This window comes from Pseudorca crassidens, chromosome 8, assembly GCF_039906515.1.
Source record: "Pseudorca crassidens isolate mPseCra1 chromosome 8, mPseCra1.hap1, whole genome shotgun sequence".
NCBI classification, from domain to species: domain Eukaryota; kingdom Metazoa; phylum Chordata; class Mammalia; order Artiodactyla; family Delphinidae; genus Pseudorca; species Pseudorca crassidens.
The window spans coordinates 91861501-91877934 of record NC_090303.1 but is presented as its reverse complement, the minus strand read 5'-3'; the positions used below and the strand labels follow the sequence as shown (position 1 = coordinate 91877934).

Genomic DNA, 16434 nt, shown 5'->3' with positions numbered 1-16434 from the left:
GTTGGGGAACTAAGACCCCACAAGCCGTGTGGCACGGCCAACAAAACAAAAAATAATAGGCAAGGGATTTTTCTTGCTCATGTGTGGAAGGAGAATTGTTAGGTTCAAGGTGCTACAGCTATGGGTAGTGTGATAAGTGAAGAAGAAGCAATGATGACAATAACTTGTCTCCAGGGCCTTTAATTTATCCCATAAATGTATTATAATTATTTCCAATTGACAAGGCATTTAAGTCTAAAACCCAGGGAAAAAAGTCTTTTAAAACTTACTTTACCAGTCCTTTATTTAATAACAGATATGTTTCTTTTAACCTGAAAAGTATACAATTATTGATATGTACTTATATTAATACATTTTATTTAGACATAATTAACCTGGGAAGGTAAATTTTCATTTTGATTTATCAGGTCCTCCCCCCTTTCAAGTTTCATAATCAAAAGAGTTTGTACAGTTTTTCTAAATTAATGAAAATATGGAGAATGCCAAGTAAACCTGATTATTTTTACCTATTTTTAAAATAAAATTTTGTGGTACCTAGTGGTCTTTCCAGGAAATTCAATGATAGGTTAGTCATCAAAAGACATCTTAATTGAAAAAATTTCCCAAGTTGGGACATTTGAAAGGACTCATGAGACCCCAAAGAGTCAAGTCAGGTAATGCTTTGATTTACAGGTGAAGGAGAGAGCACAGCAAGAAGTTCAGGCAAGAATGACAGGTCGGAGAAGTGGCCTCTACCAGGCTCAAGCTTCCCAGGGGACACGTTCACACACGCAGCACGTCCAGTGTCCTGGCTGAACCACCACGATCTACGAGGGCTTTCTTAGCCTCGGCTGGAACTCAAAACCGAGGCTCCCAGAATAGATGTTTATGACTCTGCCAGCTAACTTAACTGGTTGGGCCAGTTGCACACCATCACTAAAGAAGCTGACCTTGGGGGTAGAACTGATTTCTAAGGGAGTTTCATTCTTTAACTCACAGATCATAAAACTGACCCCTTTTTGGCCAAGAGTCAAAAATGTCATCCAGGAGATCCAGAGATAGAGTTTTTCCATTCCATCTGTAAATCAACTCTATCGTCCATATAGTTTTATTTTTCTGAATTTGGGAAAGGCAAAATCAAGAATGCCTAGAGGGTAAAAGTTATAAACATAAGACACAAGTTTGTAGAGGCAGGCACAAGTTATAGGGAATGTTTTATTTTGTCCAGGCATTATTCTTAAAGCAAATCACAGCCAGAAACAATAATTAGTAGAAACTTTTAACTCTTTGGAGCAATAAGGAACTTTTTGTTAAAATGATTTAAGAACATGCCAGAATTAATGAGGGCTAACAGAATACTGAGACAACAGAAAAGACATTTTTTATTGAAAAAAAATTTATTTTGTTCTATGGCACAAAATAATCGAGTCATTTTACAGAAAGACAACCTAAATTGTCATTTTCACCTTTGGGTCAATATTCATGTAATAATTTGTAATAATGGATTTATTAATATGTAAGTATTTATATGTAAGTATTAAGACATTCAAAGATATATAAATATACAAATAGATGATAAATGTAAAGGTTTTAATTTTAGTCTTAATGTATAATTAATTTATAAGCATGTTAAATAAATTATGTTTATCATATTGAGTTTATAATCTTAATCATGTACAACAATTTCTTTGATAAACAGACAAATTATATTTACTATCCTGTCTTGATATTTGTATTTTTCTGTATCTACTGCTAAGCCTGTAAGGATCTTCTCTACATCAAAGCCTAAGAAACAATAATAAAAACACTTGTCTGGGACTTCCCTGGTGGTCCAGTGGGTAAGGTTCCACACTCCCAATGTAGGATCAGGGAACTAGATCCTGCATGCTTGCTGCAGCGAAGACCCCGTGTGCCGCAACTAAGACCCAGCGCAGCCAAAATAAATAAGTAAAAATAAATAAATAATTATATTAAAAAACCTCTTGTCAATATTATGTGACTGATCAGGTTTGGTGGGCATCTACTGTCTGCCTAGCGCTCTTGCCATCTTTGGGAGGCAATCTTCCCTCCATCTTTTTGAAAATTGCTCCTTTACTTAGTCTAGTCACGTGGTTATTATAGAGGCTGCTAATCACAGTATCTTTCACTCTTCCTGGCCAGTGTCAATTGGTCCAGAGGTAAGCACATAAAGTAGGTGGGGTCAGTCAGAATCCCTGCCAAGAAGAGGAAGATGATCTGAGAGAATGTAACCGACAAGAAAAGGAAAGCAGTGACAAGTGATGGGAGAATGTTCTGGTTGTGTTTGTATCCACCCTTCAGGCTTTCCCAAGGTCCAGCCCTTCTCGCTACTACATGAACTAGAAGTGCGTAAGAGAACTTATAAGGAGAGAGATGTAAAATATAGGAAATGTATTGTTAAAAAACAAATCAGGAATTTTTTTAGTAGACAATATAAATGTGAACAAGGTTTGCAAGATTCAGAAAACATTTTTGCATTATATATGATGTAACCCATTATGTATGATGTTACCCATATGCAAAAATTTCTTCCAGGTTTATTCCCAGGTATAGCAAGGGCAAAAAGTAATTCTACATGATTGTAAGAGCGATGTTTATGCAGCTGCATTCTGATACTGCAGTCTGACAATTTCACCAGGTATTGTTAAGAAAAATTTCCTAAAACTTGGAAACCATACAGGGGTATTGTTTAAAAAGTTCCTCCAAGAATTATTTAATTCTCTAGGACTCTTTACTACTTGATAAAAATCTAGGTATTGAATTTATATGTTAACTTGTAGATTTCTGTTAGAAAAGATAGTCGCAAAAGTTATAGCTGTCTTGCTCTGTGGGACATTAACCAGTTTTGTACCTAACCCAGCATTTTTTTTTCTAAATGTTTAAAATGTCTTTCCTGATGGATTACTTAAACTTTTGTTTTTAAAATTCTCTTGGAACCCGTTTTACCGTTTTATTTGTTCTCTTCTTAATAGGTGAAATAAACCTTTGACATTTGTTTATATTACATTTATATGAGTCATATTTTCAACGTTTTGAAAATTATAGTTTGACAGGATATTTGTGGAGAGTACTCCTGTCCTTAAATTGGGTGCCTAAATTTAGGGATAAAGGTAAATTTGTTTTGAGTGATACAATTCAACAAGTGGTAACTCATTATGTAATCCAGGGCTCTGGAAATTCGAAGGGTTTTTTTAGCCACTTTGCTCAAGATTTTATGGGAAACTTCCAGAAAGAGCAAGACTATGACAGCAGTATAATGTTTGAGTCTCTCCAAATATACAAGAAAACTTTCCTATGTCCAAACTCTAGAGACAATAACAATAAAACTCTGTGTGTGTCATAAATTTAGGACATTAATTAGGGTTGATGTTCCTAACTAATGAACAGCTTCTAAAAAAAATGAAGAAGAGCAGCAACACAATAAATTACTTAAAACACTGAATATTCTTCTAAAAAAAATGATACAAATGAACTTATTTACAAAACAAAAACAGACTCACAGACTTAGAGAACGAACTTACAACTTATGGTTACCAGGGGAAAGGTGGGGGGAGGGATAGTTAGGGAGTCTGGGATTGACATGTACACACTGCTATATTTAAAATGAATAATCAACAAGGACCTACAGTATAGCACAGGGAACTCTGCTCAGTATTATGTAACAACCTAAATGGAAAAAGAATTAGAAAAAGAATAGATACATGTATATGTATAACTGAATCACTTTGCTGTACACCTGAAACTAACACAACATTGTTAATCAACTATATATAATATAAAGTAAAAAGTTAAAAAAATTGAATATTCAGATTAAAAGAAATTAAAATGGCCCTTAAACATGTTAAAAGTTGTTCAACCTCTCTCACACACAAAATAACAGAAATGCAAATTCAAACTAAACTGAGATATTATATTTTACATATCAGACCGGAAAAAATCTTCCCCATTGTAGAGGCTGTGTGGAAGCAGGCACGGTCACACGTTGATGAAGGGAATGCAAGATGGTGCACCCCTATGTACCCCTATGGAGGGACATTTGGCAATATCTAGAAAATCACATACACATTTACTCATTGATCTAGCAATCCCTGTCCTGGGAATCTATCCACAGACACAATGGCAAAAACATAAAATTATGGGTGCACAAGTTTTTGCTATATAAATTATCCATATTTGCAAGACACTAGAAAAAAATCAAAAGAACTATGTGGCAAGGACTATTTTGCTGGTACCATGGCTGAATCTTCAGTAGTCTATTCTAATTTTATTTAGCTACCTGCTCTGGTTGATGATTAGACATCAACCAGAAGACCGTGACTTGTATGAACATAAATCTATTGACCTACTTTCTTTCCCAATAAGTGTGATCTTTGGTCAGAGGCACCGTTGTTTGGTAAATAATTACAGTACATGGAGATTCTGTAAATATTTATATTCTGGAAGAAATGCTGTGAGCAAGTAATGCATATCTGAGCCAAAATGTCAAACTTCAGTGAGAACAAACACTGTCCCCTCTTTGATAGAAGGGATCTGGTGTAATCAATCCATCACAGTCTGTCAATGAAACCAACACAGTCGTCCAGGGAATAGGGCAATATCTGCTGTTGTCTTGTTGGGTACCAAGAAGTAACAGGGTCATTCTCTGAGCATCTATACAACTAGCTAGACACTCCCCATGAATTTGTGTTGATCTTTAGACTATTTCTCTTTTCACACAAAGTGGGTAGCTAGCAATACCATGCGACATTCCACCCACTGGGAAGATTTTCTTTCACCTATATCTTCAGGGGTACTCTGGAGTAAGACCATAGTGTAGCAGTCATCCTGTTCTGTCGGAGTTGGCCATAGTGCATGCCATCTAACTGTAAACCAGACCTTTGGTTTTCTTCCTTTATTAACTGGTCACATGGAACTTCCCACGAAGATGTATGTATAAGGAAATCACAGAATGTCAGGACTGGTGACAATGGTGACCATTACCCCCCTCAGCCTGAAAAGGCAAGAATGGGGAGTGGTTCCTGAAACCAACAAAGTGATTGTGTTTCAAATTTTGTTTCCTTTAAAAATCATGTTTGGTAATCTGGAGAAAACCATAATTCGAAAAGATACATGCACCCCAATGTTCATTGCAGCACTATTTACAATAGCCAAGACATGGAAACAACCTAAATGGCCATGATAGATGAATGAATAAAGATGTGTAGCACAGGGAGATCAGCTCGGTGCTTTGTGACCACCTAGAGGGGTGGGATAGGGAGGGTGGGAGGGAGGGAGATGCAAGAGGGAAGAGATATGGGGACATATGTATATGTATAACTGACTCACTTTGTTATAAAGCAGAAACTAACACACCATTGTAAAGCAATTATACTCCAGTAAAGATGTTAAAAAAAAAAAAAAAAGATGTGGTACATATATACAATGGAATACTACTCAGCCACAAAAAAGAATGAAATAATGCCATTTGCAGCACGATGGATGGACCTAGAGATTATCATACTAAGTGAAGTTAAGTCAGAAAGAGGAAGACAAATGCCATATGCTATCACTTATATGTGGAATCTAAAATATGACACAAGTGACTGGCGTAGTTTCTATAAGATAATAGAGGCTGAAGAAAAGATTTGTTTGAATTCAATTTACATGGATGGTCTAGCCTCTGGATAACGAAGCCCAGAATTTCAGAGTTGGAACAAACTTTGAAAAGACACTGCAATATTAACAGAGTAACACAGTATTAATGTCCAAATTGTTATTCTTAAAATTATTGGCCTCCCGAATTGTGACAATTTGTTGCCTATGCACAGTCAGTGCCTTTTGATTTTGAAAGAGTAAATCTAGCAAATTCATCTTTGGGTGTATGCTGAGATAGCTTCCCATATTAGGAAGATTCTGCCATAGAAACAGTAACCACCAGATAATATAAAAAGAACAACATACAACATGGATAAGTTCACAGATATGTTAAGTGAAAGACACTAAAACATGGAAGAGTACATACTGTATGACTTCATTTCAATGAAATTAAAAAACAGGCAAAACTAATCTATGGCAATAGAAGTTGGAATAATGATTACTTTGGGTAGAGGTTTATTGACTGGAAGGGGTCACAGGGAGCCCTCTGGGTGGCTGAAAATGTTCCATATTTTCTGCCTGGGTTGTGGTTACAGGGATATATACATTTGTAACAATTTGCTTAGCCGTACACTTAAGATTTGTGCACTTGATAGCATGCATGTTAAACCACAATTTAAAAATTTAAGAAAAGCGTAATTAAGTATCCTGCATACAGGCACTTATGTTTGTTTACATATTATATTGTGAAGGGGCAGGTGTTATAATATTAGTTTTTGAAAGAGAGGGAGACTAGTGTAAAAGTCTGGGGATTCCAGACATTTTCCCATTACAATCACGTATTTTCAGCTAAGATTTGAGGTATATGTGTTTTTTCTTGGCCTTAAATAATACAGATACTGACTACATACTTGTCCAGTGCCAGCACAATTCAGTCCAAGCATTAAGGTACTCTACCAGCAAGCAAAGGGGCAGCGTGATGAATGGTACAAACATAGTATGCTTATTTGCTCCTTGCTTCTTTGTTTTTTAAACATGATAGACTTATTTGTCATTTATGTGTGGTCTTTGTTTGTTGTTTTTGTTTTTTGACAGCACCATGCAACTTGTGGGATCTTAGTTCCCCAACCAGGAATCAAACCTGTGCCCTCTGCAGTGGAAGTGTGGAATCCTAACCACTGAACCTCCAGGGAATTCCCTGTTCCTTGCTTCTGTGTCTCTCATAAATAACTGGGTTTCTAAATGTAGGGTGCCCCATTATTGCTGTGTCTCCTCAATGTTCTAAAGCAAAAGTTTGTTACATTCAAATATTATCAAACTGTCCAAAGTCTATAAATCTAGCCATGTAAATTGGAAAAGCACTAATGGTTTTCTATTTGTTCTGCAGTGGTGTAAATACAACAAAAATTTCACTTAAAATAACAAAGACATGGAAAAATCATGAGGTTTTCACTTGTACTATCTGTAAAGGAATCTAATATTACTATGTTTAAGAAATGGTGCCTCTTTTTTTTCCAAAAAAAAGTTTTTTGATTGAAGCATAGTTGATTTACAATATTATATTAGTTTCAGGTGTACAGAATAGAGATTCAGCATTTTTGCAGATTCTACGCCATTATAGGTTATTAGAAGATAATGGCTATAGTTTCCTGTGTTGTACAACGTATCCTGTTGCTTATCTATTTTATACACAGTAGTTTGTATCTCTTAATCCCATACCCTTAATTTGTCCCTTCCCCTGCCCTCTCCCCTTTGGTAACCACAAGTTTGTCTTCTATATCTATGAGTCTGTTTCTGTTTTGCATATACATTCATTTGTATTATTTTTTAGATTCCATATATAAGTGATATTAGACAGCATTTGTCTTTCTCTGTCTGATTTATTTCACTAATCATAATATTCTCTAAGTCGATCCACATTGCTGCAAATGGCAGAATTTCATTGTAACATTCCATAATGTGTGTGTGTGTATATGTATATATATATATATATATATATATATATCCAATCATCTGTTGATGGGCATTTGGGTTGCTTCCATGTTTTGGCTATTGTAAACAGTGCTGCTATGAACGTTGGGGTGCATGTGTCTTTTTGAATCAGTGTTTTTGTTTTTCTGAATATATACCCAGGAGTGGAATTGCTGGATCGTCGGTAGCTCTATTTTTAGTTTTGTTTAAAAAAAATTTTTTTTGTTTTTGGCTGCATTGGGTCTTCGTTGCTGCGTGTTGCGGCGAGCAGGGGCTACTCTTCATTGTGGTGTGCGGGCTTCTCACTTCGGTGGCTTCTCTTGTGTGGAGCACTGGCTCTAGGCACACGGGCTTCAGTAATTGTGGCACTTGGGCTCAGTAGTTGTGGCTCGTGGGCTCTAGAGTGCAGGGTCAGTAGTTGTGGTACACGGGCCTAGTTGCTCCGTGGCATGTGGGATCTTCCTGGACCAGGGCTCGAACCTGTGTCCCCTGCATTGGCAGGCAGATTCTTAATCACTGCACCACCAGGGAAGCCCTATTTTTAGTTTTTTGAGGAACCCCAATAATGTTTTCCATAGAGGCTACACCAATTTACATTCCCACCAACACTGTACAAGGATTTCCTTTTCTCCACATCCTCACTGACATCTGTTATTTATAGACTTTTTGATGATGGCCATTCTGACAGGTGTGAAGTGATATCTTATTCTTGTTTTGATTTGCATTTCTCTAATAATTAGCAATGTTGAGCATCTTGTCATGTGCCTGTTAGCCATCTGTATGTCTCCTTTGGAAAAATGTCTATTCAAGTCTTCTATTTTTTATTGGTATTTTTTTTATATTGAGTACTATGATCTATTTATTTTGAATACTAACCTCTTGTTGGTCATATTATTTGCAAATATTTTCTCCCATTCCATAGGCTGTCTTCATTTTGTTGATGGTTTCCTTTGCTGTGCAGAACTACTTTTGCTTTTATTTCTCTTGCCTTAGGAGACAGATCCAAAAAAATATTGCTATGATTTGTCAAAGAGTATTCTGCTCATGTTCTCTTCTAGCAGTTTTATGGATTCAAGTCTTACAGTTAGGTCTTTAATCCATTTTGAGTTTATTTTTGTATACAGTGTGAGGGAATGTTCTAATCTCATTGTTTTACATATAGCTGTCCAGTTTCCCCAGCACCACTTGTCAAAGAGACTGTCTTTTCTCCATTGTATAGTCTTGCCTACTTTTTCATGGGTTAATTGACCATAGGTGTGTGGGGTTTTTTTCTGGGCTCTCTATTCTGTCCCATTGATCTATGAGTCTGTTTTTGTGCCAGTACCACGCTGTTTTGATTATTGTAGAACTGTATTATAGTCTGAAGTCTGGGAGGTGATACCTCCAGCTTTCTTAGTTTTTCTCAAGAGTGCTTTGGCAATTTGTTCTAATTCTGTGAAAAATGTCATGGGTATTTTGAGAGGAATTGCATTAAATCTGTAGGTTGCTTTGATCAGTATGGGCATTTTAAGAATATTAATTCTTCCAATCCAAGAGCACAGGCTATCTTTCCATTTCTTTGTATCATCTTCAATTTCCTCTGTCAATGTTTTATAGTTTTCAGAGTATAGGTCTTTTACCTCCTCAGTTAAGTTTATTCCTAGGTATTTTATTCTTTTTGATGCATCTTTAAATGAGATTTTTTTACTTTCTGCTTTCAATATTTCATTATTAGTGTACAGAAACACAACAGATTTTTGTATATTAATCTTGTATCCTTCAACCTTGCTGCATTCATTTATTAGTTCTTATAGTTTTGGGGTGGAGACTTTAGGGCTCTCTATATAATGTATCATGTCATCTGCAAATAGTGCCAGTTTTACCTCTTCCTGTCCAGTTTGCATACATTTTACTTCCTTTTCTTGTCTGTTTGCTGTGGCTAGGACTTCCAACACTATGTTAAATAGAAGTGGCAAGAGTGGGCATCTTTTCTTGTTCCTGAATTTAGTGGGAAGGCTTTCAGCTTTTCACCATGAGTATGATGTTGGCTGTGGGTTTGTCCTAAATGGCCTTTATTATGTTGAGATATGTTCCCTCTATACCTACTTTGATTTTTAACATGAATGGATGTTGAATTTCGTCAAATGCTTTTTCTGTGTCTATTATCAAGTGATTTTTTATCCTTCATTTTATTAATGTGGTGTATCACACTGAATGATTTGCTAATGTTGAACCATCCTTGTGACCCTGGATTAAAAACACTTGATCATGGTGTATTATCCTTTTAATGTATTGTTGGATGCGGTTTGCTAATATCTTGTTGATGATTTTTGCATCTATGGTCATCAAAGATATTGGCTTGTAATTTTTTTTTTTTGTAGTGTCTTTGTCTGGCTTTGGTATCAGGGTAGTGGTGGCTTTATAGAATGAATTTGGGAATGTTCCCTCCTCTTCAATTTTTTTTTTTTTGAATAGTTTGAGAAGGATAGGTATTAGTTCTTCTTTATATGTTTGGTAGAATTCCCTTGTGAAGCTGTTCAGTCCTGGACTTTTGTTTGCTAGGAGGTTTTTATGTTTTTGTTTGTTTGTTTGCTTTACAGTTTCAATTTCACTTCTAGTGATCAGTCTGTTCAAATTGGCTGTTTCTTCTTGACTCAGTTTTGGCAGGTTTTATGTTTCTAGAAATTTGTCCATTTCTCCTAGGTTGTCCAATTTGTTGGCATATAACTGGTCATGGTATTCTCTTAAAAGAATATTGCTTGTTATTTTGCCTCTTTCATTTCTTATTTTATTTATTTGGGTCCTCTCTCTTTTCTTCTTGGTGAGTCTGGCTAAATGTTTATCAATTTTATTTATCTTTTCAAAAAACCAGCTGTTGGTTTGTTGATCTTTTCTATTGTTTTTTTAAATCTCTATTTTATTTATTTCCTCTTTTTTTAAAACATTATTATTTATTTATTTTTGGCTGTGTTGGGTCTTCGTTTCTGTGCGAGGGCTTTCTCTAGTTGTGGCAAGCAGGGGCCACTCTTCATCACGGTGTGTGGGCCTTTCACTGTTGCGCCCTCTCTTGTTGCGGGGCACAGACTCCAGATGCACAGGCTCAGTAGTTGTGGCTCCTTTCTCTATTGAGTTGCCTTTGTCAAACGTCAAAGATCAGTTGACTGAATTTATGTGGGTCTATTTTTGGGTTCTCCATTCTGTTCCATTGATTTATTTGTCTATTCTTTTGCTGATAACATACTGTCATGATCACCACAGCTTTATAGTAAGTCTTGAAGTGCCAGTCCTCTGATTTTGTTGTTTTCCTTCAATATTATGTTGGCTATTCTGGGTCTTTCCTCTGACTTTGTTCTTCTCTTTCAATGTTTTGTTGGATATTCTTGATCTTTTGCCTTTCCATATAAAATTTAGAAGCAGTTTGTTGATACCGCAAAATAACTTGCTGGTATTTAGATTGGGATTGTGTTGGATCTATAATTAAGTTGGGAAGAACTGACACCTTGACAATATTGAGTCTTTCTGCTTATTTAGATCTTCTTTGGTTTCAGTAATCATTTTGTAGTTTTCCCTCATATAGATCTTATACATATTTTTAAATATATTTAAGTATTTCATTTTTTGTATGCTAATGTAAATGTCGTGTTTTAAAAATCAAATTTCAATTGTTCACTGTATCTGAGTGTTTGTTTTGCTATATCCATTCGTTTTCTTTTTTAGATTCCACATGTAAGTGAAATCATGCAGTATTTGTCTTTCTCTATTTGACTTATTTCACTAGGCATAATACTTTTCACTTATTCCTTCTCTAACAATCTTCATTTCTTTACATAGATCTGAGTTCCTGACCTATATAATTTTCCTTCTTTTTGAAGAATTTAACATTTCTTGCAAAGCAGGTTCATTGGTGACAAATCCCCTCAATTTTTGTTTTTCTGAGAAAGTTTTATTTCACCTTCATTTCTGAAGGATAACTTCACTGGATACAGAATTCTAGGTTGGTGTTTTATTTCTTTCAACACTTTGAATTATTCACTTCACTCTCGTCTCATTTATATGGTTTCTGTAGAGAAGTCCAATTCTTATCCTTGCTTCTCTATAGGTAAGTTTCCTCTTTTCCCCCCGCTGATGGCTTCTTTCAAGATTTTCTATTTGTCTTTGATATTTTGCAGTTAGAATATGATATGACTAAGTGTAGTTTTTTGGTATTTACCCTGCTTGAGCCTCCTGGATCTGTGATTTGTTGTCTATCATTAACTTTGAGAAATTCTTAGATATTATTGCTTTAAATATTCCTTCTGTTCCTTTATCCCTTCTCCTTCTGGTATTTTCATTATAGACATCACAATTTTTGTAACTGTTCCACAATTTGTGGATATTCAGTTCTTTTTCTCTCTCTTTTTTCACTTTGCATTTTAGTTTTGAAAGTTTCTATTGACATTTCTATTGACATTTCTCTGATCCCTGGTCAGAGAACTAAGATCCCATACACCCACTGTGCGGCACGTGTGATCTTAGTTCTCTGACGAGGGATCAAACCCCTGCCCCCTGCAATGGAAGTGCAGAGTCTTAACCACTGGATCGCCAGGGAAGTCCTCTATTGACATTTCTTGAAGCTCCCTGATTTTTTCTTTCCCTGTGTCCAGTCTATTGATGAACCCATCTAAGGCGTTCTTCACTTCTGTTACAGTGTTTTTGAGTTCTAGCATCTCCTTTGATTCTTTTTTAGAGTTTCTACCTGTTGTGACTTTGTTACATTAACATTTGTTAAGTAGTGCCCCAGTGTGTCAGAGAGTGAGCCACGGTTCCACAAAAATAAACGCAAGGAAAAGTGAAACAGAGAAGCCTATTACTCACAAGTCCTGGAGGCGGAACATGGCACACCTCAAGAGGGCACATCTCGGGGGGCTCCATGGGGAGGTCAAGGCAGAATGCAGGCCAAGAGGTCAGGGCAGGACCTGGAGCACATGTTTTCATTAGGGTCTGTGGGTGGAGTGCTTTGGGGTTCCCAGGCTAAAGCCAAATTTGTCAGTTCAAACACAAAAGAGTAAGGTTTTGGAAAGCTTCACAGGGATCTTATCTAAGTGGAGCCCAATGGGAAGGCACTCGGAGGCAGGGGAAAGTGCTTAGCACAAGGGTAGTTGCGGAAGTCATGTCAGGAATTTAATTTACTTGTGATTCTGCAGGTCTTTATCTAAGGCATGCACCCACCGGAGGGGCAAGTGCCAGTTCAAAGCCCCCGTAGGCTGCTCAGCCACACAAAATGGATGCAGCAATATCATGGAGTAGTTCAGCTAAACTCTCAACATCCTCTCTCTGCTTACATTACCCATCTGTTCTTCATCTTTTCCACTTTTTCCTCTAAAGCCGTTAGCATGTTAATATAATTGTTTTAAACTCCTGGTTTGATCATTACAACATCTCTGCCAAGTCTGAGTCTGGTTCTGATGCTTGCTTTGTCCCTACAAAGTGTGTTTTTTTGTCTTTAGCATGCCTTGCAATTATTTGTTGAAAACTAGACATGATATGTTGGGCTAAAGGTACGGAAATAAATAGGCCTTTAGTGTGAGATTGTAGGTTTATCTGGCTAGGGGTTAGACTGTATGTGCTATTTCTTGTACCTATAGTTGTCAGATGCTAAATTTCCTTGGTGTCCTTGTTTTTATCTCACCTACTGTCTTTTGGGTTCCCTAGATATGTCTTCTTAAGTAAGGCCTGAGGCTTGCATTTGTAATTCTTTATTACACAGGAGCCTTACTGATGTGGAGGTAGGGTGGTGGGGGAGAGAAGCTTTCTATAGTCCTATGATTAGGTCTCCACGTTTTAGGGAGCCTGTGCCCTTGGCGTGTGGCCTTCACAAATGTTTCTCAGTCTCCCCTCCTCCTTGGGTGAGATAGGAAGGCTAGAGGGGGCTGGAGTTGGGTATTTCCCTTTCCCCATGTCAGTTAGACTCTGGTTAAACCCTAGTCAGTTAGGCTCTGATAAAATAGTTTCTTTTGAGGTAGGCTTTGTTAAGAAGAACAGAATACTTTCCCCCTCGCCTTGCGAGAAGCGTGAGAGGATTTTTCTCTGATCTTCACTGTAAGAACTTGGTTGAACTCCTGGAGGTAAAACTCACAAAAGTGTGGGGATTCCCCTAAGTCTCCTCTCCTGCTCTGAGGTTTTAATTCTCAAACTTGTCCACACTGAGCCTACAGCAATTCATTAGTTACAGTGTAGGGTTTCCTACCCCAGTACTGGTTCCTGAGGAAGTTTTTACTCTGATAATTTGTGGTTGCCTATATTTGCCTATCTCTCCAATTTGGAGAACAGCAGTTTGCCCTGTTACATCAATTCTTTGATGGGTCTAAGAAGAGTGGTTGATTTTCAGTTTGTTAAGCTTTTTCTTTTTTTTATCTTTTTTTAAAAAAATTAAAGTACAGTTAATTTACAATGTTGTGTTAGCTTCAGGTGTACAGCAAAGTGATTCAGATATATATGAATATATATATTTCAGATTCTTTTCCATTATAGGTTATTACAAGACATTGAATATACTGAATATAGTTCCCTGTGCTAGGTGTTAAGCTTCTTCTTGTGTGGGTAGGAATGATGACTTCTAAGCTCCTTACAAGCTGGACTAGAAACCATAAGTCTCTCCACAATTTTTACTAGAGTGGAACATTACATACTGTTCTCTTTAGCAATTCCATGTTGTTTAAATAGGTGTAAGTCTCACACATGTACTAGGAAACATGAATAAGAATAGTCACAAGAGTATATACATAATAGGAAAAACACCAGAAACAATCAAATGCCACAGACAGAAGGATAAATGACTTGTGGCATATTCACACAATGGAACAGCACACCTCAATGAAACTGAGTGAACAGCAGCTACACAGAGCAATATGCACAATTCTCAGTAATATAATAGAGTGGGGGAGAAAAAGAGCCTCAGAAAACAACAAACAGTAAAGATACCCTTTCTATGAAGTTCAAAAGCCAGCAGTACTAAAATGTACATGGCTTGGCACAGATATCCTACATTTCATTGATTGTAAGATGCAAACTGAGGAAAAAGTTTTGAAAGAGAAGCACTGGAACGACATACTAGAAACAAATTAAAAAAAAAATAGTTCCCTCTAGTGGAGATAGTGGTAGTTTGGCGTCATGGTGAAAGGCTTTGGAATAGAAGCAAATCTTATGTGAGTATATATATATCTTTACACAATGCAAGCTTCTACACAAGAAGAAGGCTCTTTCAGTACTAGAGCAATTGCATATCTATATGAAAAAAATCAATCTTGATTCCTACCTCACTTCATACATAAAATTTATTTTCAGATGGATTATAGACCTAAATTTGAAAGGTAGCATAATAAAGCTTCTGGAAGAAACAGGAGAATGACTCCATTACATACGGGTAAGCAAAGTGTTCTTAGAACACAAAAAGCACTAATCTTAAATGAAAAATCGACAAATTGGACTTAATTGAAATTTTAAACTTCAACTCATCCCAAATCACCATTCAGTAAGTGAAAAGGCAAACCACACACTGGGACACAAAAATTATACTACGTGTATTGCAAATACATAAATGTAAATTCATACATACAAGTTCTTGACAAAGAAGTTACATGTAGAATCTATGAAGAGTTCCTATAAATCAGTAATACAAAAGATAAATATTGCAACTAAAAATGGACTAAAGACTCGAAAAAGTTCTTCACAAAGAAATATATCCAAATGGTCAGCAAGTGTATGAAAAGGTATGCAACATCATTAATCACTGGGTAAATGCAAATTAATACCACCGGTACACGCCCACCTGTCTAAGGCAGGTGTTGGTGAGGATGTGAAGCAAGTGAAACGCCCAGATTGCTGATGAGAGAAGAAAATGGTGAAAACCACTCTGGAAAACTGAAACTTTCTAATAAAGCGGAACATCCACAGTAATTTCACAGCTAGATATACATCTATCCAAGGGAAATGTGTGTGTACATTTCGTTCACAAAACAGTTCGTACACGAATGTTCATAAGAGCTTAATACATACTAGCCCTGAATAGGAAACAATCCCAAATTCCATCTACAGGTGAAAAGATAAACAAACCAATAGTGCTGTATACATATGATAATTCTATGGCTCAGCAGTAGGAAAAAAACAAGGTACAGATATAATCAACCCATGTTATTCATAAATTCTGTATTTGAGAATTTTCCTGTTTGCAAAAATTTATTCGTAAGTCCACAATCAATAGGCATTTTCATGGTCACTCATGGACCTGTAGAGTGGTGAAAAATCTGAGTCACGTGGTGTGTGTGTTTCTGGTGAGGCTGAACAAGGCCACGCTCCGACCTCTTGTTTCAGCTCTCATACTATAAACGTACGTCAGTTGTGTGGTCTATTTAATGTTACATTTTTCACACTTTTGTGCTATTTGATGTTGATTTCACTGTTTAAAATGGCCCCCCAAGTATAGTGCTGAAATGTTGCCTAGTGCTCCTAAGCGCAAGAAGGCTGCGATGTGCTTTATAGAGAAAATCAGTGTGTTAGATAAGCTTCTTTCAGGTGTGAGGCGTGAGCTGAAGTGCTGTCAGCAATGAGTTCAATGTTAATGAATCAACAATCTATATTAAGTAAGGCATCTTTAAACAGAAACACACATAAGACAAGGTACTTGTTTTGATTTTGCTTGTTTATGTGCATTGATCAGCTAATATACTTTTATATACATTGATATGTTTTTTGATACACATTGATCAGTTGATGAAACTGTCGTGAGCAGACTTGCAGGAGTAATGGTTCAGTATTTGCTAATTCAATATTTGTGAAGAATTTATAGAATGCAACTACTGCGAATAACAAGAATTGACTGTACATGCAACATCACGGTTGAATCTCATAGACATTGTGAACCAGATACAAAAGAGT

At 36.5% G+C, this 16434-nt stretch overlaps 1 protein-coding gene across 11 annotated transcripts in view; it reads right to left on the bottom strand.

Annotated features, from left to right (window-relative positions):
* The window catches only part of AKR1D1 (aldo-keto reductase family 1 member D1), a 91407-nt gene that overhangs the window by 58286 nt on the left and 16687 nt on the right, over positions 1-16434 (bottom strand). The window contains exon 4 of one of the 11 annotated variants that reach the window (XM_067747125.1): positions 12376-12476. The exons of the other annotated variants lie outside the window; for them this stretch is intronic. The gene's annotated coding sequence lies outside the window, so the exon portion shown is untranslated. The remainder of the gene's footprint in view (positions 1-12375; positions 12477-16434) is intronic. 11 annotated transcript variants of the gene reach the window in all.